At 37.1% G+C, this 25,071-nt stretch overlaps 1 protein-coding gene across 1 annotated transcript in view; it reads left to right on the forward strand.

Moving 5' to 3' along the window:
* Nucleotides 1-1,460: 1,460 nt before the first annotated feature.
* The window catches only part of LOC150096440 (general transcription factor IIE subunit 1-like), a 175,629-nt gene continuing 152,018 nt past the window's right edge, over nucleotides 1,461-25,071 (forward strand). The window contains exon 1 of the mRNA XM_090409095.1: nucleotides 1,461-1,612. The gene's annotated coding sequence lies outside the window, so the exon portion shown is untranslated. The remainder of the gene's footprint in view (nucleotides 1,613-25,071) is intronic.

A 25,071-nucleotide genomic window follows, 5' to 3' on the forward strand; every position in this document is an offset into this window, starting at 1 on the left:
CCACATACTCTGGCTTAATTTCCCTCTAAATTTCTACTCGCCATAGACAATTACTCGTAAAATTCTACCATCTATTTTCTACAATATAGTTCCATCAAAGTACCTTACACCTGGCCACAATTAAATTAGCTGTCATGTACTTATACTGCCAGTCTATTTAAGTCATCCTGCAGTACTGCAGCTATTCCTATTAAATCATAAGGAAACAACTGAATGAAATCATTTCCTATATCGTTGTTGTACAAATTAAACAGCAGAATACCTGAGCTTTGCAGTACAGCACTAGTCACCTTTCATAGGCCCAACACTTAGTAACCACCCTTTGATATCTTTCAATCAGCCCCACTCTCTCCAAGTTACCAACTATATATTCCTTATTTCTTCCAATGTATACTTCTATGTGTAATCCACTCAAATAGCTTTGCAGAGTCTAGGGGTATTACTGGGTAACTATTACTTTTAAAGAATTAAATTGTCACTTTATTATAAAAGTAAGCAAATTATCAAAGGAAGATCTACTTTACCCTTTACAAAACCATTTAGTCCCTTACAAAGTACTATATTTCTGTCCAATCAATGACAATATTTTGTTCTCTTTCCACTTCTTTGGTTCCGTCTCAGAAATGAGGTTTTTTTCGTTTCCAAAGAAGGTGCTTTGCTTTTGCCATTGCCATGTTTACATTAAGTTCTTCAATGTCATAAGCACATCCAATTCATCAACCTTATATTCTTAAATGCCATTGAAATGTTATTACCTGGTTAGTCCACCGTGCAATATGATCGCTTAGTAACTCAACTAGTTAGTTCTGCTTCTGTTACAAAAGATAACTCCCTACTATCAGCACTTGTTTAAATTGTCTTTCTATAGTCATTCTTCCCCTTACTTGTCACATAGCGAAAGAACTCTTTATGATTTCCTTTGACCTTATGAGTCATTGGACTCCCTGGAGGTGGCACGTAATAATAATAATAATTATTATTATTATGTGACACCTCCAGGGAGTCCAAAGACTCGTATAGGGAGAGTGTGCCAACAGCATCGAACGATTAGAACCCTTCCAACTACTAGCCGCACTCAAACTAGCTTAACTTTTTGCGAGCCATTAGTAGCAGAGGCTCTACCAATCGACTAACATTATCAGCTAGCTTCTCATATTTAGCTTTGGCCTTCCTTACTATGCAGGTCATCCTTACCTGTGCCTTCCACAGGTCATTGACAATGCTATTCACTCTTTCTTTATATTCCTTCCACAATTTTTTCTTATTCAGCAGTTCCTGCTTAACGATGCTATTAATCCACCTACCACCTACTTAATTTATCCTCATAATACCGGGTATGCAATTTGAACTATTTACTCTCATGCGTTGTCAACTTCTATTTTCTCCAACATTTTGACAGTGTTTCTTCACTTTTAGATGGCGCCACAATCATGAAAATGAATTTATTCTAGAGAGTCATAATAATAATTTGTTAGTTTGACAGATAATAGTTTATTATTATTTTTTTATTAATATAGTAAAATTTATTCATTATTATGATTTAAATTATTAGCACTGTTTCGAGAAGCGTATGGAGTGTAATTATGCTGAAATAAGAATGCGGAATAGTTAGGTGTGTTTTTGCTAAAATTATGTGTATTAATAGTTCTTAAAAAGTTTCTTTATTAAGTTTATTCAAAACACTATATATATAACGATTAAATATCATCATTATTATAATAACTGTCTCCATGGACTTAAAAGACTCATCGCTGGAGACCCCACATTAACACACCAACCATTATTCACGCAGTACCTATCATACTTCTTAAATTAATTCACAGACTAGGTACTCGATCACCCCTGACAAGCAAACCCTCCAAGAAAAAAATCTAGTCCTAACACGCCTGTTAACCATACTCTTACACAATTAGACTCCTCGTTCTCTCCCTTTCTGTACAGTACAGAAAAGTCATGAATATCAATCCTAGAAACCCCTGTAATAATCCAAGTCCCCCGCCTTGTAATTCTTGCAATTTAATATAGTACACAGCATGTGATCTCATCCCTCTGAAGTGCATTACCTTACACTTAGCCATGTTAAGCTGACAGCCACCTTTGCCCATACTACCAGCATATTTAAGTCATCCTGCAAGATATCTACATTACCTGCATTGACTATGGCTCTTCCTGGTTTTTTCATCATAATCAAATAAGTGGATATTTCCTGTCAAGTTATTTCCAATATCATTAATGTACAAATTAAAGCCTTCTCCTGAACTCACTCCTTCATAAACTATTGTTTGATATCTGTCCATCAGTCACCCTGTAACCCAGATATTGATATCATTATTGTAATAACTTTGGCTTATAATCTCTAATATCCTTTTCTTACCTTGCTCATTTTAAATGTAGGCTTGAATAATACATGGGATCTACTTAACTGACATCATCGGGTTTTTTTTCCTTTCTTTTTTTCTGTTGCTTGATATCCAAGAAAAATTAATGCATGCATAAAATAAATCTTAAATAATAATGATAATTTGAGATTTCATTATGTTTCTAATAGAAATACCTGATTTTATAGAAGACAGCTATTTAATAAAGAAAACAAATCACATTCAAATGTATGATTTATTCTGTTGGGTGTTTTGTAATGATGGTAATCATATACTTGACATATATTATGAGTTTCTTTGTTATTTATGTGTACATAAATAACAGGGCTGCTTATGGATCTTTGTAGAAATTTTCAGAGCGTAGTTTAAAATAAACAACTTTTACTACTTAAATTAAACAAAATATGAGAAATTCTAGAAATTTATGCTATGTTATAAGACTTAAACTGTGTCAAAAGTACTAGCCTTTCCTTGACACTTTGCTTGAAAACATGCACTGACCCCATCCATTCCCATTGCATTCCCAGTGATAATGTATTTTCCCTGAGAGAGATTTCAGTATTCAAATATGTTGTTCCATTTCATGATGAATGTTCCATTATAATATTATTCATGTTGAAATTTTTTGAATCTTCTTCCTCTTTATAGTGCTTTTATCCCGCTTGGTGCAGGGTCCACTATGATTATGTGGAAATCCTGACTGGCTTGTCACAGAGTCTGGTGTTGGATCAGAAGTAATTTTTATAACTGTAGAAGTGTGTGTTCATGGGGCTGGTTTGCCTGTTCTGGGGTACAACATCAAAAACCAAATTTCTGGTGAAAAAAAATCCCCTACCTCCATATTTATTTATTTTGTATGATTGTAGATCTGTGTGTGTGTGTGTTCACGGGGACGGTTTGCCTGTTCTGGGGAATGAAAAACCCAAGTTTCCGGGTGGAAAAAAAAACTTCTACTTTAGTATGACACTGGCTAACTCACCTTTAGTTGAAAGAGACCAGATAAAGGTTTCTTACATCTTGGACGGCAATGGAACACAGGTCTTTCCAACTAAAGGGCTTCCTCTATACTGAGTTTGGAGGCTCTGAAATTTCTGGAATAAAAACTATATATAAATAGAAATTAAATAGATAATGTAACAAATAAACTAAATATTTTTCTGTCCTCATAATGCCTAGTGGACTAGTCGAACTGCTTCTGTATCACACTTGGAAGAATGACATAACCTGCACCTCTCAGTTTGTAAAACACCTGGGTTTGATTTTCATTATGATTAAGACTCTTTATATAGTTTTTTTTTTTTATTTTTAATTTAACCAGTCCCACTTGAGGCCAGCATGTTTTTAATCTCCAGAACTCCCATTTTCTATCCATAAAACAAGAAAACAAACTAGTCTGAGAACATATTAAATTAACAGACAAAATACTGTGTGGATTATGCAGTGCAAACAGCACTGCTACATATATGTCCATAACTGTCCATCAGCCACCCTCTAATCTAAATCACCAGATTCACATCCATCTCCCATTTGTGCCAGTTTATGTAATAGAGTTCTATGTGGAATCTTCTCAAATATTGCTAGATTTTGCAAAATCTAACAATATTTGAGTTGTATTGAGGTTCTGCAATATTTCAAGCACCTCCATTTCTTCATCCTCCATTCTCTTATTTGTCAGTGTTGCATCTGACATTGCATTGTCACCACCAAGATGGTACACCCTCCTGCAAAATGCTCACTCAGAAATTTAATTATTTGATTTGGTTGTGTTACCTCCAGATTTGTGCAAGAGATTAAGAAAAATTGTGAAAGAAAGGTTTAGAGAAGAATAAGCCAGGTTCCAGCCAAATAGAGGATATTTAAGTGGTTAAGAAAAACTGTAGAAGAGAAACTGGGTTCATGCCAATCAGGGGATGTTAGAGAAATCTCTAAGGTTCAGCAATGTGTAGTCTGTGTTTAAGTTAAGGATGGGAAGAGGATGGATACAAATGTCGAGGAAGTGATTATAGCAGAGCAAAGTGATGCAGTGCAAAACAGTGGGAAGGTGGGAGTTGATAAGAATATAAATTGAAAATCAGAGTCAGGATCACATAAACTGGGATGGTAATGACAATGAAGTGCACTGTAGCACAGAAAAAGTAACTGTTTTGATAGGATGGCTACAAAGAGTGGAGAATAGTTATGCTTGTATACTAATATATGGAGTATCAGAAATAAAAGGACTGAGTTTGTAGCAGTGATCAAATCAGTATGTCGAAAGATAATTGGCATATGTGAAACTTGGTTGACCGAGGATGATATTTAGTCAGGATTTGTAATGGTAGGATACAGAATTTTCCGAAATGATAGGAAGATGAAGACGGGTGAGGGAATTGTTAATAATAGCAGAGAAATTGTGTCCTTCAAGAGTTGAAGTGGAAATTAGTAGTATGTGTAAAAGATACCAAGAAATTTTATACTTGTTTTTAATCCTTTTCCCAAGGAAGCAAAACAATGTTTTGTGCGGGAAATATATTCACGTCTCAGCTACTTGTATATAGAGGCTAATGACTTCATATCACTTGACTTAGTATGTATCCCATAATGCAAAGCACACCCTCTTTCAGATGTGTATAATGCTATGCATAATGGCGAAGGCCACTACCCAGACCGTTTCGACCTTTATTAGAGGTCTCATCAGTGGGAGCCAGACCTGGAAGAGATACCAAGATTGAAGTAATACAGAAGTCATATCTCATATACAAGTAGCCAAAAGGTGCCTCACCATATTAATAAAAATCTCTGGATGAGAGAAAGATGTTGAAAGTTTTTTTACCTTGGGTTTATTTATGAGATATATTTATTATTAATTTATTAATGGGTTTATTTATTTATGAGATTTTTTTTTACCTTGGATTTATTTATGAGATATATATCTTTTGCACAAAATGTTATATTCAGGCAATGAAAATCAAGGAAGAGAAGGAGTAGCCATAGTATTCAACACAAAATACGAGGCTAATCTTCTTGAATGGCAGTCAGTCTCAAGTAGAGTAATGGCAGCAAATATGAGAATGGGGAACTGGACAATGAGATTTATTTATGCCTATGGTCCCACAGAAGGTTCTACTAAGGTAGAAGTGGAGGAATTTTTTGATACTTTAGAAAAAGCAACTGACACAATGAAAAAGGAAAAGTTGGTCCTTGTTGGTGATCTGAAGAGCAGAGTAGGAAATGATTGTGAGACATACAAAAATATTTTGGGAAAATTTGGAGAAAAGAGCAAAGCTAATAATAATAGCAAATATCTGTTAGATTTCTGCTCAGGACATAGACTGGTTATTACTAACACCATGTTCCAACATAAAAATGTGCACAAATTCACATGGAGAGAAGAGGCAAGGAAAAAGAAAAGTCTCATTGACTATGTTATTGTTGATAATGATGTTTTCTCCCTGGTGCAGGACACCAGAGTGTACAGAGGATTTGAAATTGGAAGCGATCACTATTTAGTCTTGAGCAGGATAAAATTGAATTTCATATTGCAAAAAATAACATGTAAGAAAGTTTTAAAGCGAATTAAAGTTGAGCAGCTCTCAGATATGAACTGTAGACTAAAATACACAAAGATTATTGAAAAAAAGTGAAAGAGTTTGAGAACAGGAATCAAACCTTGGAGATTCAGTGGCAAACTCTGAAGAAAACATTGATTGATTCTGAGAGAGGCATGTGGTGAGGTTGTCTGCAAGGATAGAAAAATCAGAACTCCATGGTGGACACAGGAAGTTAAAGAGGCAGCGAAGGAAAAGAAGAAAGCATATCAAAAGTTCCTGGCAAATAAGTCAGCTTGTGCTCTTAGAGAATACAAAGACAAATACAAGAATGCTAAACACTGTGTAAAACTAGCTTAAGAAAAGTCATGGGAGGACTTGGGCAAGAATATAGAAAATAAATATCAAGAAGGTGGCAAAATATTCCTGAGGTTGTTGAAGAAGCTTAGGAATGGAGGAAAGAGTGCTGTAAAAGGAGTTAGAGATGATAAAGGTGATATCAAAACGGAAGAAAAAGATATCCTTGAAGTATAGAGTAATTACTTTGAAAAACTGCTAAATGAAACAAGCAGTGATGACAGCACAGTGGTAAAAAACACTGACCAGGCATGCAGTCAGGAATACATATCCATACTTGAAGTAGAAAAAGCCATCAAAGGCTTGAAATGTGGAAAGGCAGCAGGAGTAGATGATATTCGACCAGAAATGCTGAAGTATGGTGGTATAAGAGTCTTACAGTGGCTGCACTGCATAGTTCAAAAATCCTGGACAGAGGGACGAATTCAAGATGATTGGAGTAGAGCTCTCATAGTACCCATATATAAAAAGAGAAATAAAACTGAATGTGAGAATTACAGAGGTATTTCCCTATTGAGTGTTCCTAGTAAGATCTATGCAAGTATGCTTGAGAAACGGTTGAGAAGAATTGTGGAAGAAAAGCTGGATGAAGAACAAGCTGGATTCAGGCCAAATAGAGGCTGTCAGGATCAGATCTTCACTTTACGACAAATAGTTGAGAAAGCATAGGAATATAATAAAGATCTGTATTTAAGTTTTGTCGATTTGGAAAAAGCATATGACAAGGTGCCAAGAGAGAAGCTATTCAATACGCTGCAGTTATATGGAGTCAATGGGGCATTATATCAAGCAATACTTAGTCTTTATTTGAGTTGTAAGTCAGCAGTTAGAATTGAAGGAAGTACAGGAAGATGGTTTAATGTTAAATCTGGTGTGAGACAAGGATATACATTATCCCCTCTGTTATTCTTTATCTATATGGATCACATTATGAAGGAAAGTGGTATTAAACATGATATCAAAATTGGAGATGTTAATGTCAGCTCTTTGCTTTATGCGGATGATGTTATGCTTCTAAATAAATCCGCTACAAGTCTGCAAGATTCTCTGACTAAATTGAATAGCTGTTGTAATAGATATGGTATGAAGGTCAGCAATAAAAAGACAAAGATAATGAAAATAGGCAGAATCATTGAAAATGTCAACTGTGTTGTGAATTGAGAACCTGTGGAACAAGTGAAACATTTCAGCTACTTAGGCACAATTTTTAGTGAAGATGGTAAATTAAATATAGAAATAGACAACGGAATCAGCAAAGCTGGTATGGTAGGAAGTCAATTGAATAACTTCATATGGAATAAGAGAGAAATTAGTCGGAACACTAAATTAGCTGTATATATACAAGACAGTGTTCAAACCAGTTTTAACTTATGGATCTGAGAGCTGGGTCAGAAGTAAAACACTTGACCAAAGACTAGCGACTGCAGATATGAGTGTCCTGAGAAAGATTAAGGGCATGAACAGATGGCATCAATGGCAATATCATATTAAAAACAAAGATATTAGGAAAGAACTTGACATTGTCAGCATCCAGGAATGCGTTAGCAGAGCTAATCTGAGGTGGTAAGGTCTCTGCCAGGTTGGCAGCAAAACGACCCAGAGGAAGACCAAGATATAGGTGGATTGATACGGTACAAAGTCCCTTAGACGATAGAAATATATCATCATCATCATCAAATTCCTGCCATGTACCCTCAAGGGGTGTATAGGATATGATAGTACTACATGAAAAAATTACATCATTACTAACTTCCTATCTACAATTTTCCTCCAAATCAGTCTGTTACTTGTCAAGACTCCAACATTATCAGATGTTATATTTCTGTCGTCTAAGGCACTTTGTAATAGACAAGTAACAGACTGATTTGGAGGAAAATTATAGATAGGAAGCTAGTAATAATGTAATTTTTTCATGTAGTACTATCATAGCCTGTACACCCCTTGAGGGTACATGGCAGGAATTTGATGATGATGATGATATCTTTTGCATTACTTCAACTTTGGTATCTCTCCCAGGTCTGGCTCCCACTAATCAGACCCCAATAAAGGTCAAAACCGGTCTGGGTAGTGGCCCTAGTGGCATAGCTAGAGCTTTTGCTGCCTGGGGCCGTCTCTGTGTGTGCCCCTCTCAACCACCACCACCTAGACCAGGGATTTGCAGATTGATGCAAAATTTTCTCATGTCCCAAACAAAATTTTGGGAAACATATTATTATTTGATGTCTGTTAAGTATTGGGAAGACCTTTTCAAATAATCAAAAATCACACTAGAATGGTAAAATCAAAGAATAACGTTAGAGTGATTATTGTACGTCATGTAAGATTGAATGAATGTAAAAATTAGTGTTGGAATTTTTACTTAAAAGCCCTTCCTGTTGATAGTGTGAATATTTTTTATTTGCATTTAAGTGTAATTCTAGCTGCCATATAAAGCCTCCTCACAATTTAAAGATGCAGTTGTTAACATCAGCAAGAGTAAACAATACTTTTGAATTTTTTTTTTATATAGATCAATCAGACATAAGTTTTTTCAAGTTTTTCCTATATATTACAGTACACAATCTCATAATCATTTTACTTGACAATAACAGAAAATAAAATTAAAGATAAAATTTTATTACTTCTTAATCCCTTACGAGTAATACATAAAAATTACAGACAAAATAAATTGTTATTTTACTTACATAATATATTAAACTGAAATTAGTCTTTACAATTTTTAGCAGAAAACATCAAATCAAAACTAGCGAAAGAAAAATAGTGGACATTTTATTTATTTAGCATCAGTGAGACTCCTGCTGCATCACTAATGACAGATAATTTATATCAGGTTTATATTTTGTAACCTGTAGAGATATGCATGCGCTACTAGTTTCATCTGTAAGGCTACTCCTGCTACGAGACTTAACAAGGTTCATCACAGAGAACAATGATTCACAAGAATATGTAGATGCACAAATGGATAATAATGCTGTTGCAAGGGTTTTTAAACATACAAAAGTTTCAGGAAATTGCATTCCAAGTTCTTAGTACCTTTTTCCTCATTTCTCTCTGTTACTCCCATCTCTAATTGCTCCTTTTCAATATTTTCCAAGTCAGCTATGAGGTCAACAAATTTCTACCTCCAAATTGAACTACTTTGAAAATCAATCAATTGCATTTCAAAATCATCCATATTTATCCACGAAAACATCTGCAAGTTTATTTGAAGATGTTTTCATGTCCTGTAGTTTATGTTTCAAGTCATTTAAATATTCGTAAAAATCTGCAAAAAACATCGGTATACAAACCCACACGATTATTGTTGTTATTATTATTATTAGAACAGGCAACTATGAAGAGTTCTTAGACTCATCGAGGGAGGCCCTAACATTATGTCAAGAACAACTATTCAACATTCACACAGTATCTATCATACTTCGTCTTGAACTCGTTCACAGTCATCTCACCCAAAACAGACTCTGTCAGCTTATTCCACCCATTCATCACTCTCCAAGTAAAAAACCTAGCTCTAATACCCTTGTTAACCACACTCTTGCCCAGTTTCTATGGATGGCCTCTAGTTCTCCCACCACTAGTCCTGTTCTCAAAAATATCTTCTGAATTAATCTTTATAGAAACCCTTCAATAATTTGAATGTCTCAATCATATCACCCCTTTTCTGCCTATCAACCAATTTCTGCAAAACACAAATCTTCAACCTCTTCTCATAGGGTTCATTCCATAGACCTGTTATCATCATGGTCACTCGTCTGGATCCTCTCCACTTCCCATCAAGAAGAAACTCTGGCACCCAAATCTGGGCACAATAGTCTAGATGGGGTCTTATCAAGGCTCGACACAGAGGAACAATAACTTGCTTGTCTCTGCTCGTCAAAGTATTCTTCAGTAACCAAGTGATTTGATGAGCTGATTTAGCCACTTTTGCAATGTGCCTCCTAAACTTCAACTTCCTATCCACCAACACTCCCAAATCCCTGACCTCGTCAATCTCCTGGAGTACAGTTCCACCAATGTGGTATACTGCTGCTAATTTTTCATCCCAAAATGCATAATCTTATATTTTGCCACATTAAATTAACATTCATTCTCCTTAGCCCAGTCCTCCAAACTATCCATATCATCCTGCAAAATTTTGACATCCTGTGGTATTCCATATTGCTCTACCCAACTTTGTATCATCAGCAAACAAATGAACAGTTCCCCTCATATCCTTTCCTATATTGTTAATGAACAAATTAAACAGTAGTGGTCCAAGAACGAAACCCTGTGGCACACCACTAGTCACAGACTGCCTTTTGGACTCTATTCCTGAATAAACTACTGTCTGATATCTCTCCATCAACCACCCTCCTATCCAACTCACCAACCCTATATTCATCACCATATGCTGCAGTTTACTGATTAGAATTCCATGTGGTATCCTGCCAAAGGCCTTAGCAAAGTCCAGCAGAATCATTGTAAACACATTACCCTTATCCAGTTCAGCCATCACTGTGTTATAAAACGTGAGCAAGTTACTTAGGCATGATCTACCCTTCACAAAACCATGCTGTCCCCCATATAGTATCCCATTTTCATCTATCCATTCCTGTATTTTCCTCTTGACCACTTTCTCCAACACCTTTACAAAGACTCCTGATATGCGGATCAGTCGGTAATTTACAACAGCAGTCTTGGATCCTACTTTATGCAGTGGAACTATTTTCCCCTCTTTCAACCTCCTTGGGACTAACCCAGACCTGAGACTCAAATTAAACAAAATGGTCAAGGGCACTGACAATTCTTTAGCCGCTTCATGTATGACACGAGCTGGTATACCATCCAATCCCACAGATGTATTCACATTGAGGTTTTGTAATAGACTATTCACCTCGACTTCATTCACGACAATTCCTGTATAAGCTGTTGGATCCTTCATTCCTGCAATATCACCACCTGGATGATATACCCTTGCAAAGTGCTCACTCAGTAATTCCACTATATCAACTTATTCGGTTGCCTCCTTACCATCGCCATTCTTTAAAATCATTCTGCCGTGTACATTTTTTCTTTTACTTCCAACATATCGAAAAAACTTTTTTGGATTCTCTTTAGCCTGAATGGCTAATTTTCTTTCATAATCCGATTTTGCTTTTCTTACCACACTTGTTACCCTTCTGTCCTGCGCTTTATACCATTAATGTGCCTGCAGGTCACCTTTCTCCTTAATTCCCTCCACAGTTGTTTCTTTATTTGTAGCTCAAGCTTAATGGTGTTATTCATCCATTTAACCCCTACTTGATTTATTATTCAGACTCTAGGTATACAGTCAGCCATTGCTTCATGCAAACACTTCTTAACCACCTCCCATGCACTATCAACATCCTGCCCTTGCAGTTTTACATGCCATGACTCTGAACCAAGCAATCTCCTTAGCTTGTCATACTTACCAGCCCAGTAATTCCACATGTACCCTGTCTTAATTGAAAATTCCACACATTTAGCCACCTCCCAAGTCAAGACCCTATGATCACTCTCACCAATTGGTGGCAATGTGGTCATTCTCAGATGCAATTAATAGGTCAAGCACTCTTTGACTCCTAGTATTTTCCATTACATGCTGTCGCAGATAGTTATCCCTTAATAACCACATAAAATCCAATTCCTTCCTCCCATGTGTCCTCTCCTCCTTCCAATCTATGTTACCATAGTTGAAATCTCCCATAATAATTACTCTCCTTCCACTAATTGCTTCTATTTGCTTATGCATACTATCACTACCATCTATTCCATCACTTGGTCTATAGCAGTACCTAACTGTATATTTTGTTCTGCTAGTCTCAATCTCACACCAAATAGCCTCAAATGTGCTCTTTTCTCTATCCTGCAGTTCTACTTCTATTCTCCTTGGCTGCAGCTCATCAGAGCCAACCAAGTCCAAAAATTCTTCCTTCTTGTTCCTAATAATCCTGGCATTAGTATACATGAAATGCAAAAGCGTGTTATTCCCATCCCTATCCTGATGCCTTATACTAACTATTCCATTCTGATTTGTTGTCCTTCGTACTTGCTCAGTGTTTGAATGTGTATGCTCAGGCATACACATTCAAACACTCAACTGCCTCCCTAAAGTCTGCATATCCCACCTCCCTTTAATAAATCTAGTTTCCCTGATTCTGTAAGATGATTTCTTCCACTTCCACTTCATTCAACAACACTTTTTCCAGTCTCCACACACCAAATCCATTCAGATGCAAACCATCCATGTTGTATAAGTCCTTTCGCCCATCAAACTCACTCCACATGTTTACAAACTCCACACCACTCCTCCTGCATAACCTGCACATAAGGTCATTTGCAATTATGGCCCTCCTTCTCAACTCTTCTCTGTCATACCTTGGCAACAGACTCACTGATCTCTCACTCTTTTCTTTTGCTACCTGCAGTAATTTCTTCAGGTCCTCTCTCGTAGCAAATTTATCATCTTTTAAATCATTTGTTCCTACCACGACTATCAATTCTTTCACCCTCTGCTTTTGCGCTCTGATAGACTCACTCACATCCTTAATTTTCGCACCAAGTAAGTACTGTTTTAACAAACTCTCATCTATTACACCTCTTACTAAAGAATCACCATACAACACTTGCTCCTTCATTTTTCTTACACTCCAATCATACTCTTTTTTTTCTTATCATACTGTTGTGTCGTTACTTTCTACTAATTTTCTATCTTTACTGTCACTATAATCACTGTTATCTGCCTTAATCACTTAGCCTTGATTAAACACTTAATCGAGGCTAGGAATTTCTATCTAGGGTTATTTCCTTTTCAGATACTAGCAAAATTTGTATTATGCTGCACCAGCCAGTATCCTATAGCAGATGAGATTCTTGCTCAGGGGAACAATCCTAGATCTTAAGGCATACACACATCATTATGCACTTCATTATGGTCGCATTGATCTTCTGATACTGGCAGTTGTGACCTGTAATCTATCTTTATATACCTTCTAAATTCTTCCCGCTAAGGTTCTATTTTATAAGTGGTAATTTGATCTCGTAATCAGACATAAGTAATAAAACATGTTTATTGGAATTTTAAGACGTACAACTAAAATGAATCATATATTCAAAAAAATCTCGATTTCTTACTAAATAAAGTTCATGCTAAGGAAGTTAATACATTCTAAGTTAGTCAAACACACTTAGTTAGTTTCCAAATTATTAATCAAACTGGATAAGGTAAAAAGCAACCACAATACCATATAAACTTATGATCCCTTTCCACATGCCACTCATTAATTACATATTATACATCCTGGTGTTACTCAGTTAAAAGCTATCTGCAATCTTAATTTTTCTTATCAAACTCAGTCATACTCAAATATGGGAATCGCTTCCAAACAATTCTTTTGTTCAACAGAAAGGCCCGCTCCAAGATCGCAGCACCTATGCTCCTCACTTTCACGCACCACCTGTCAAACTCACTAAGCAGGAACCAGGAAGAAGAAAAAGGAGGCTCTCAATATGGCGTGCATCACCTTATATTCTCCTGTCTTGCACCCCCTTTTTTTGCTGAGTCTTTTCCACACGACCCTTATCGTTTATGCCCTTAAGTCAATCCCTTACTCTCCCTTTGCTCTTAGGTTGCTGTTTTCATGGAAAACGTGCTACCGTCACCTTTCTGCATAAACCATTGCCTCTGGCGCTATGCTCGACTTGTATGGTTCACATGCAACCATTGGACTGATACTTATTACCTGTCTGGTGATTTACAGTATACTAGATAGCTGAATGAGACCCACAATAAGCCAACATTTCTCTTATATAAATTCTCTATTTTTACATAAATTCTCTAATTTGATTTCGTCAGACAGCTATAAATTTCAATACATCACATATAAGGAATACATATTCTCACATATATTAAACAAGTTTTCTTTATTTTCTTCTGGTGTGCAAGTATTTCCTTAAGTAGTTAGATTTTGCATGTTAAATCCTGAACGAACAATTTCCTTGCAAAAATTTCTCCATTCAGGATGTAACAATACATTTGCCTTTTATTAGCTGATGTGCACGGTAAACAATTTTGCAAACGCTCAAGCTACTGCTTCGCCCTATATCACCCCGCACAATCATGCGATCTCACTCATTGAAACTAACTCTTCATTTTTTTTTAATTCGTCAAACCATTCTCTTGCTCTGTATTTTTACCTTCACTCTCACTTTCAACACCGCTCTAAAAGCTATCTGGTACTACATCGCATTTTCCTATCATATCAATCCCTTCAACAACATCGACAACAACCATGGGTCCAATGCCTGTAGGTGTCTGCTGACATCTTGATATGATTCATCCATTGCATTCTATTTTGTGCAAGATGACTCAGTTTGTATATAGAGTTTCTGCACCATTTGACGATGTCATCGCCCCATTCTCTGTTTGGTCTTCCTCTTTTGTTCTTTCCTTCAATCATTCCAAGCAGCAATGTTTTTAATTTTTTCTCATAATTCATTCTACATATATGGCCAAATAGACGTAGTTTCCTTTTGATTATTTTCTGGATCAGGTTTTCTTTTGGTTGTATTCGTCTATAGATTTCCTCATTGTTCACTTTCTGTATCCAGCTTATTCTCAAGATCTTTCTATAGCACTTCCTCTCAAATGCCAATATCCTCCTTTCAGATTCTCTCAGGAGTACCCAGGCCTCACATTCATAGAGCATGCTGCTGAAGATTCTTATGAAGAACAAAAGAGGAAGACCAAACAGAGAATGGATAAACAAAAGAATAAACTAGTACCTTTTATGATAGACAGATTTCCTCCTTTCAGATTCTCTCAGGAGTACCCAGGCCTCCCATTCATAGAGTATGCTGCTGAAGATACAGGTTTCTACAATGTGCAGTTTAGTTTGCATCTTTATAGCTTGGCTCTTCCATATTTTCTCCATGGCTTTTAAAATAGTTGTTGCTCTGGCTGTTCTAATTTTTATCTCTTTTTTGGGGTCTAAGTCATGTGGCATCCAAGATATGTGAAGTGTTCCACATTTTGCAGTTGAAATCTATCTATCATAACTCTGTTCAGTAACTCCTGTTGTCCGAATATCATTGTTTTAGTTTTTTCAAAGTTGACATTTAGTCCATATCTTTTTTCCTTCTGTGTATAGTATTTGCAATGTCTGTTCCAGCCTTGCTGCGTTCAGTCAGGACAATGTCATTTGCAAAGCAGAAGTAGTTTATTCTCATGTCATTTACTGAAATGCCTTCTTTAATCTTATCTAGTGTTCTTCCCAGATGTGTGATGAAGATGATTGGTGATATTGGGTCCCCTTGTCTTGTGCCTTGACTAGTGGCAAACCAATCTCCAGTCTCACCTGCTATTCTGATTTTTGCTTGTGCTTGGCTGTTTATATCTTTCAGCAGGCGGATCAATTTATTGTCCACACGATAGGATTCTAAGACAGCCCATGTTATATTTTGGTCAATATTATCAAATTGAAATCCGGCTTGCTCATCCGGCAGATGTGCCTCCATATTCCCCGTCAGGTGTTCTGTTAGTATTTTCATCAGCGCTTTGCCAAGATGACTAATTAATGCAATAGTTCTATAATTGGTGCATTCTAAAGCGCTGCCTTTCTTATGAAGACCGATTTTTTCCACTCTTCGGGGGCATACCCTGATCTCCATATTTCATTACATAGCTTATGTATTTCTTTTACAACTGATTCTTCCCCATTTTTAGCATCTCACCTATTATGTTGTCATTTCCAGGACTCTTGTTGTTCTTGAGATGTTTTATAGCCTTATTCACCTCCTCTTCTAAAATGTTATTTTCAAAGATCTCTGCTGGTGGAGAGATTGCTTTTAGTTCTTTGATTACTTCTGTTGCAGTATCATTTAATTGATTTTTATATAGTTCGCTGTAATATCTTGTCCATCTGTGTATGATTTCTGTCTTGTCCTTCAATACTTTACCATTTTCATCTTTGACTGCTACTGATCTTGTTTGCCACTTCCTATTGACATTTCTTATAAGTTTGTAGACCTCTCTAGTTTTGTGTTCTCCATAGTACTGTTCAGTGTCTTTGCACTGGTCCTCCAACCATTTGGCTTTATCAGATCTTGCTGCTTTCCGTACTTCATTGCATTTGTGACGGTATAACTCATTTGCTGCCTCTGAATTATCTCTTTTAAGTTTCAGTTCTCTTTTCTCTTGTTCCAATTTTAGGGTTTCCTGAGTTATCCATTTCTTGTTGATCTTTTCTCTTTCAGGAAATACTTCCTCTGCTGCTTTTTTTAGCACTGTAGTCAGTTGTTCTGCTCTTGTATTTATATTTTGTTTTTCACTTGGGGTCTTAAGCTAAGGTTTCAATATGTTCTGATATGCTGTTCTTAGCCTGTGTTCATTTAGTTTTGAGATGTCTCTAGATTTTTGGAACTTTCCTTTGTACTTCTGTTTCAGTTTTAGTCTTATATTTGCAATCACTAAGCTGTAATCCGAATCAATATTAGTTCCTTGGAATGATCTGCACTGTTGAACTGAGGTTCTCCATTTCTGGTCTATTAATATCAGGTCGATCATATTCCTGTGTTTGCCATTCTGTGTTCTACCCTTACAAAGATAATAAACCAAAATATTATATCAACACTGTTTTTTGCACAGAGAATACCTAGTTTCAAAAACATTACAGGCAATATTAAAACCTGTACTAGACCAAAGTGTGAATATAGTAAATTATATCAAGTCAAGAGACCCTCAAAAGCATGCCTTTTTTAAAAAAAGCTTTGCATATCTATGGAAGTCAAGTACGAATCTTTGCTTTTGCACACTTAAATAAGATGGTTATCCAGGGGTAAAGTGCAATTCCAAATTTTAGAACTTAAGAATGAGTTATTGTCATTTTGTCAAAATTAAGGTTCAGATGCTTTTGTAAAAATGTCTTCGAAATGATATTTGGTGTGCCAGAATGGCATATTTAGCTGATATTTTTAATTACTTAAATAGCATTAATACTAGTATCCAAGGGAAAAGTTAAAATATTTTGACATCCACTGACAAATTATCAGCTTTTCAGAAAAGGTATTTCTTTGGAAAAACCGTATATCAGAAAAAAATATGGTGGATATGTTTCCTTCGATCCTTAATAAAATGTCGAGGAAATTATTTCCGTTATAACAGAATATTTAACAATATTGGAAGAAAAGATTTCAAGTTACTTTCCTTCTTTAAATATAAACAATTATGATTGAATACGAAATCCATTTTTTTATTATTATTATTATTGTTGTTCCGGGAAACTCCAAGGAGTCGACAGACTCATCGAGGGAGGCCTTAACATCATGTCTGGAACAACTATTCATCATTCACACAGTATCTATCATATCTTGCCTTGAACTCATTTACGGTCGTAGCACCCACAACAGACTCTGGAAGCTTATTCCACTCATTCACCACTCTCCAAGTAAAAAACCTAGTTCTAACACCCTTGTCAACCACGCTCTTGCCCAGCTTCCATGCATGGCCCCTAGTCCTCCCACCACCAGTCATATTTTCAAAAATATCTTCTGGATCAATCTTATAAAAACCCTTCAGTAATTTGAATGTCTCAAACATATCACCCCTCCTTCGCCTATCGTCCAATTTCTGCAACCCACAAATCCTCAACCTATTCTCATAAAGTTCATTCCACAGACCTGCTATCATCTTGGTCACTCGTCTCTGGACCCTCTCCACTTCCTCCCCATCACGAAGAAACCCTGGTGCCCATAACTGGGAACAGAAGTCCAGATGGGGTCTTATCAAGGCTCGATACAGAGGAACAACAACTTGTTTGTCTCTGCATGTTAAAGTATTTTTCATAAGCAAAGTGATTTGGTGAGCTGTTTTAGTCACTTTTGCAATGTGCCCCCTAAACTTCAACTCCCTATCCACCAGCACTCCCAAATCCCTGGCCTCATCAATCTCCCAGAGAACAGTTCCACCAATGCGATATACTGCTGCTGTTCTTTTCACCCCAAAGTGCATAACCTTACACTTTGCCACATTAAACTGACATCCATTTTTCCTAGCCCAGTCCTCCAAACTATCCAAATCATCCTGTAAAATTTTGACATCCTGTGCACTCACAATTGCTCTACCCAACTTTGCATCATCAGCAAACAAGTGAACACTTCCTCTCAAATCCTTTCCAATATCATTTATGAACAAATTGAAAAGCAGTGGTCCAAGAACAGAGCCCTGTGTCACTCCACTAGTCACAAGACGTCTTTTTGACTCCACTCCTGAATAAACCACTCTCTGGTATCTCTCCTTCAACCACCCTCCTATCCATCTTACCAACCCTATATCTATCCCCATCTGCTCCAGTTTACTGATTAGGGTTCCATGTGGTATCCTGTCAAAGGCCTTGGCAAGGTCCAGTACTATCACTGTAAACCCATTACCCCTATCCAGTTCAGCCGTCACTGTGTTATAAAACGTGAGCAAGTTACTGAGGCATGATCTACCCTTCACAAAACCATGTTGTCCCCCATACAATATCCCATTTTCATCTATCCAATCCTGTATTCTTTTCTTGACTAATTTCTCTAAGCCCTTGACAATGATTCCTGATATGCTAATCGGTCGGTAATTTACAACAGCAGTCTTGGAACCACCTTTATGCAGTGGAACTATTTTCCCCTCCTTCCACCCGCTCGGGACTAACCCAGACCTGAGACTCAAATTAAAGAAAATGGTCAAGGGTACTGACAATTCTTTAGCTGCTACTACACGAGCTGGTATACCATCCAATCCCACAGATGTATTGACATTGAGGTTATGCAATAGACTACTCACCTCCACTTCATTCACCACAATTCCCGTAAAATCTACTGGTTTATTCGTTTCTGCAATGTCACCACCTGGATGATATATTCTTGCAAAGTGCTCACTCAGTAACTCAGCTATCTCAACTGATTCAGTTACCTCCCTACCATCGGCATTCTTTAAAATCATTCTGCCATGTACATTTTTCCTTTTACTTGCTACATGTCTAAAAAACTGTTTAGGATTCTCTTTAGCCTGCAAGGCCAATGTTCTTCCGTAATCCTTTTTTACTTTTCTTACCACACTCGTCACCCTTCTGGCCTGCGCTTTATACCGTTCATGTGCCTGCCGGTCACCTTTCTCCTTAAATTCCCAACATAGTTGTTTCTTTTTTTGCAGCTCAAGCTTAATGGTGTTATTCATCCATTTCACCGCTACTTGATTTATTATTCGGACTCTGGGTATACAGTCAGCCATTGCTTCATGCAAGCACTTCTTAACTACCTCCCATGCACTATCAACTTCTAGTCCTTGCAGTTGTACATGCCATAGCACTAAGCCAATCAAACTCCTAAGCTTGTCATACTTTCCAGCCCGATAATTCCACATGTACCCTGTCTTAATTGAAAATTCTACACCTTTAGCCACCTCCCAAGTCAAGACCCTATCATCACTCTCACCGATTGGTGGCAATGTGGTCATGTTTGTTACAGCCAAATCCTCAGATGTAATTACTAGGTTCAAGCACTCTCTGACCCCTAGTATTTTCCATTACATGCTGTCGCAGATAGTTATCCCTTAATAACTGCATAAAATCCAATTCCTTCCTCCCGTGTGTCCTCTCCTCACTCCAATCAATGCGACCATAGTTGAAATCTCCCATAATAATCACCCTCCTTCCCCTCATTTCTTCTATTTGCTTGTGCATACTGTCACCACCATCTTTTCCATCACCTGGTCTATAGCAGCACCCAATTGTATATTTAGTTCTGCTAGCCACAATCTCACACCAAATGGCCTCAAATGTGCTCTTTTCTCTATCCTGCAATTCAACTTCTATTCTCCTTGGCTGTAGCTCATCAGCTATCATCAACAATACTCCTCTCCCCATTTTATTCTCTCTGTCATTCCTGAACACACTATACCCATCACATTCAATCCCACTAGCTATGTCATCTACAGTCAGCCATGTTTCACTAATACCAATAACCTGTGCTCTGGAAGTGCCAATCATGGCCAAAAACTCTTCCTTCTTGTTCCTAATACTCCTAGTATTAGTGTACATGAATTTAAGACCCCCATTAGCCCCAACCCTACCTTGATGCCTTATATTAACTATCCCACTCTGGTTTGTTGTCCTTATTTGCTCTAGCATATTATATTCATTCTTACATTCAACTGCCTCCCTAAGGACTGTATATCTACTTCCCCCCCTTAACAAATCTAGTTTCCCTGAATTTGCACATCCGCTACATTCAGCAACACTTTCTCAAGTCTTCTTACACCATAACCATTCAAATGCAAGCCATCCATCTTATATAGATCCTTTCACCCATCAAACTCACTCCACACGTCCACAAATTCCACACCACTCGTCATACATAACCCACGCATAAAGTCATTCGCAATTATGGCCCTCCTTTTAAACATTTCACTGTCATACCGTGGCAAAAGACTAATCATTTTAACTCTCTCACTCTTTTCCTTTGCTACCTTAAACAATTCATTCAGGTCTTCTATCATTTCCATTTTATCTCCTTTCAAATCATTCGTACCTGCCACAACAATCATTTCTTTCACCCTTTCCTTTTGCTCTCTTATAGACCCAGTTACATCCTTTATGGTCACACCAGGTTGGTACGATTTTGTCAAATCCTCTACTAACACACCTCGTACTAACGAGTCTCCATACAGCACTCTATCCTTCATTTTGTTCATGTTCACATTCATACGCCTATTTTTCCTGTCATACCCTTTATTATTGGTTGGTTCATTCAGTCGACTTTTGTTCATGCACTCTAGCTGCTGTTTTGCCCTTTCTATCGCACCATTCAACAACGCCATCTCACTCACTGCATCTATCTCATCTTTTTTATTCTCTGAGAAATCATTCACACTTTCTACATTCACACTGTCATAATTCTCATGTACAACCTTGCTGTTTCTTGTCATATCGCTATTTTTTTCATTCTGAAGTTTGACAAAAATATCACACGATTCGAAATACACTTCAATTCCTCATTCTCCCTACATTTTCTACACACAATCAATCCTTTATTATCATCTATCCACACTCCGACCTCACTCCGCAAAGCGTACATTTCAACATTTGGCACAGTTAATACATCGAGTTGTGAATTTTCATTGCAAGAAGAAGAACAATTCGTTATCTTGTCAACGGATCGTATTCTAAATATGAAATTTTCTGAAATAATCCTTGAGGAATTTTGGATTTTTTCTCTCCACAAGAGCACTGAAAATCTTGTTACAGTTTTCAACATCATATTTCTGTGAGATTGGTTTCTCAGTATTAACCAATATAAAAAAAGCGTGAAAGACTTACTAATATAGACAAAGATATGAGGGTAGCTATCACATATTAGACCTGATATTGCTGAAATCTGCAAAAGCCGACAAGCTCAAATATTGCATTAAAATAAGTTCCATTTTTATGAAAGGCAAGTCCATGCATATTTTTAGTGTTAGTTTTATGACCCTTAATGGTTTTGGTGCTCCCCAAATTTTTCTTATAATGAAAGGTGTTCCGTGACTTCAAAAAGGTTAAGAACCACTGCTATACATTAATGACATCAGGCAGGAGCTAACATCAGATATGCAGTTGTTTGCCAATGATGCAAAGATAGGCTGGCTACTGATATTCAGCAATTACAAAATGATTTGAATAGACTGGAAATTTGGGCAAACGAAAATAGCTGTCAGTTTAATGTTAGTAAGTGTAAAGTTATGCATATTGGCATGATTAGATTTCTAGTGGCATACTATACCCTCTGTCCAAAAAGAAACCGAACTTTTGATAGAAAATAAAACACAGGCCAATTATAATTATTCAAATCATTTATTTCAATCAGTATACTCTCTGTCAGCTTCAATACAGCATTTGGTATGGTCAATTAATTTGTTAAATGAGTTTTTTCATATCAGTTGAGGTTTGTGGTTACTGCTGCATGAACGTTTTCATTGGTGTTGTATCGCTTTCCTTTCATCGGCAAATGAAGTCAGGGGAAGAGAAAGAAGTCACAGGGTTCTAAATCAGTTGAATACGGCGAGTGATCCAACACGAACTTGGTTTTTGCTCAAAAATTGTCTCACAATGTTTGAACGATGAGATGGTGCATTATCGTGCGAAAGTGACCAGTGCCTGCATCACAATATTCATGCTGTATGCGACGATTTCTTGCTATCAATCGCTTCAAAACTTTGAGATAAAACTCACCATTGACCGTTGGGCCAGGCGGAATAAATTCTTTGTGGATAATACTCTTGGAATCGTAGAAACAAATCAGCATTGTCTTTACTTTTGACTTCTCCAAGTGACTTTTTTCGAATGACCCTCTTCTAATGGTCTCCACTCAGCACTCTGGTACTTTTTTTTTTTTTTTTTTTTGGCTCATACTCAAAACACCACGTTTCATCACCAGTAACAATCATTTCAAGGATGTTTGAGTCCTTACGAGCAGTTTTGACGAGGTCCTTGCAGTGTTCAATTCAATACGTTTTTTGGTCGTCGGTCAACTTGTGGGGAACAAATTGCGAATTCAATTTACGAAGGCCAAAACTCTCGGTCAAAATGTTGTGCATAGTTGATTTTGGAATCCTCAATTCATCTTCAATCAATTTCACAAACGATTTCGGGTTTTGATGAAATTACACACTTTTTGGATGTTAACTTCGCTCAGTCCAGTAACTTGAGTACAGGATAAGCATTCGTTACTGTGTACTTTTTGAAGCATTTGATGAGTTTCGGTAAAACTTTTATCAAGTTTAACACAAAAGTCAATCGCAGCTCTCTGTTTGAAACTCATTTTCCAACCGTTCGTCAAAACACACTGTCACTCTTGGCACTATAACTCAGCTTCTAATGAAACAAATGTCATAAACAGTTGACACAAAACTAATGAAGGTTGCTGCTTTCTACAACAAAAATATATAACAGGTGGTGCCACTAGTTTCTTCTATTTTCGAAAAGTTTGATTTCTTTTTGGTCAGAGGGTGTATTAGCAGGGTTATGCTACAAGAAACTGAAGAGTCAAGGGATCTTGGCGTATTGGTGAATAGATATTTAAAGTTCAAAGGTCACATAGCAAAAGTTGCAAATACAACTCAGAAGATAATTGTGCCTGTGTAGCTCAAGAGCCTGTGTAGCTCAGTGGATGTGGCGTTTGCACACCATCGCGCTAGGCCGCACGAAGGAAGTCTTGGTTTCGAGTCTAGTCGGCGACTAGAGGAAATTTTTCTAAGCCTTTTTTCGACCGGTTCCCGAGTTAGTCGATCTCTGGCACGGGCAAGCAGGTTTTTCCTCCCGGAAACTCGGGTTTTTCGTCCTGTAAACTCAAGAAAATCGACCGTAGAACCCACATTATTTCAGACATTAAATATATTGTGTTAGGGTTAGAGACCACGAGATGGCGGCACATTTGAGCCGTCTCTCTTCACTGCGTACCACTTAATTAGTGATAGCCTTGGACCATCTGTCTCTGATTGGGTACCAGTGGAGATTGAACTGCCCACTCAGTCTCCAAAAGTTAGATAGGGCTAAATGGCCTCGCCTACTCCCGTATATACGGGAATAAAAAAAAAAAAAAAAAAAAAAAAAAAAAAAAAAAAAGGCGTTAGCTGAAGATAATTGTGATGTTGAAGCGAATCTTGACATGTAAAGATAAGGAAGTCATTTTGCCTCTTTATAAGGCTTTGATAAGACCACTCCTGGATTATTGTGTGCAGATTTGGGTCTCCTGGCTTCCAAGGAGATAAAGAAACTGTGGAAAGGGTGAAAAGAAGAGTTACAAAGATTATATCCAGATTATGGGATTTAGATTATGAGGACAGATTGCGAGTATGTGGATTGCAGGCGTTGGTTGACAGGAGAAAGAGGGGTGATATGATAGAGTTCTATAAACTTTTGAATGGGTGTTATAGGATATCAACAATGAAATTTTTTGTTATATGAAAGATGGGGAGAGAACATGAGGGCATCCATGGAAGTTAAGTTTGTTCAGAGTCAAGAGAGGGGTAAGAGCTAGGTTTTTCTCCCAGAGAGTAGTGAGTGAGTGGAATAATTTGCCTTTGGGGTAGTGAGTGCATCTAATGTGAATGAATTTAAGGGAAGTTATGATATCTGGTTTTGGTGATTTGGACTCCCTCGATGAATCCTTGACTCACTGGAGGTCTCAGATAATAATAATAATAAAGGTGAGTTATCCGGTCTCGTACAGAGGTAGAGGATTTTTTCACCCAGAAACTCGTATTTTTGTCCCTTAGAACAGGCAAACCAGCCTTATGAATACACATCGACCTACAGTCATAAAATACGTGCTTAATCCCTCATTAGAAGGGCTCGACTTGCCCTAAGGGATAAGAGAGGAATGGGAAAAACCCCATATGAAATAAATAAATAAGGAAAAAAAAGTAGAATATGAGAGGAGATTGGCCAGTCAGGTCAAAGCTAATCCAAGGGAATTTTTCTGCCGTAATACAAGCAAGAGGAAAAATAATTATGGCAGGTTGATACTATTGGTTAGTTATGGTAGCAGAGTACCTGTAGCAAATGATATAGTGGAATTATTTAACAAACACTCCATCATTGTATATCGTAATGATGTGTAACATGTAGAAGGGAGGCAAGAATTAGGAAAATTAAAGGTGAAAGATTCAGAGGTGTGTCAAGTGTTGCTTGGTTTAGATGTTAATAAAGTCCATGAATGGATGACATATCACCACTTATTTTTAAAAAATGGGCAAAAGAGTTAGCGATGCCCTTGTCCTGGTTCTTTAATGAAAG

This window comes from Typopeltis vanoorti, chromosome 19 (assembly GCF_054136105.1).
Source record: "Typopeltis vanoorti isolate ZY-2024b chromosome 19, IOZ_Tvanoo_1.0, whole genome shotgun sequence".
NCBI classification, from domain to species: domain Eukaryota; kingdom Metazoa; phylum Arthropoda; class Arachnida; order Uropygi; family Thelyphonidae; genus Typopeltis; species Typopeltis vanoorti.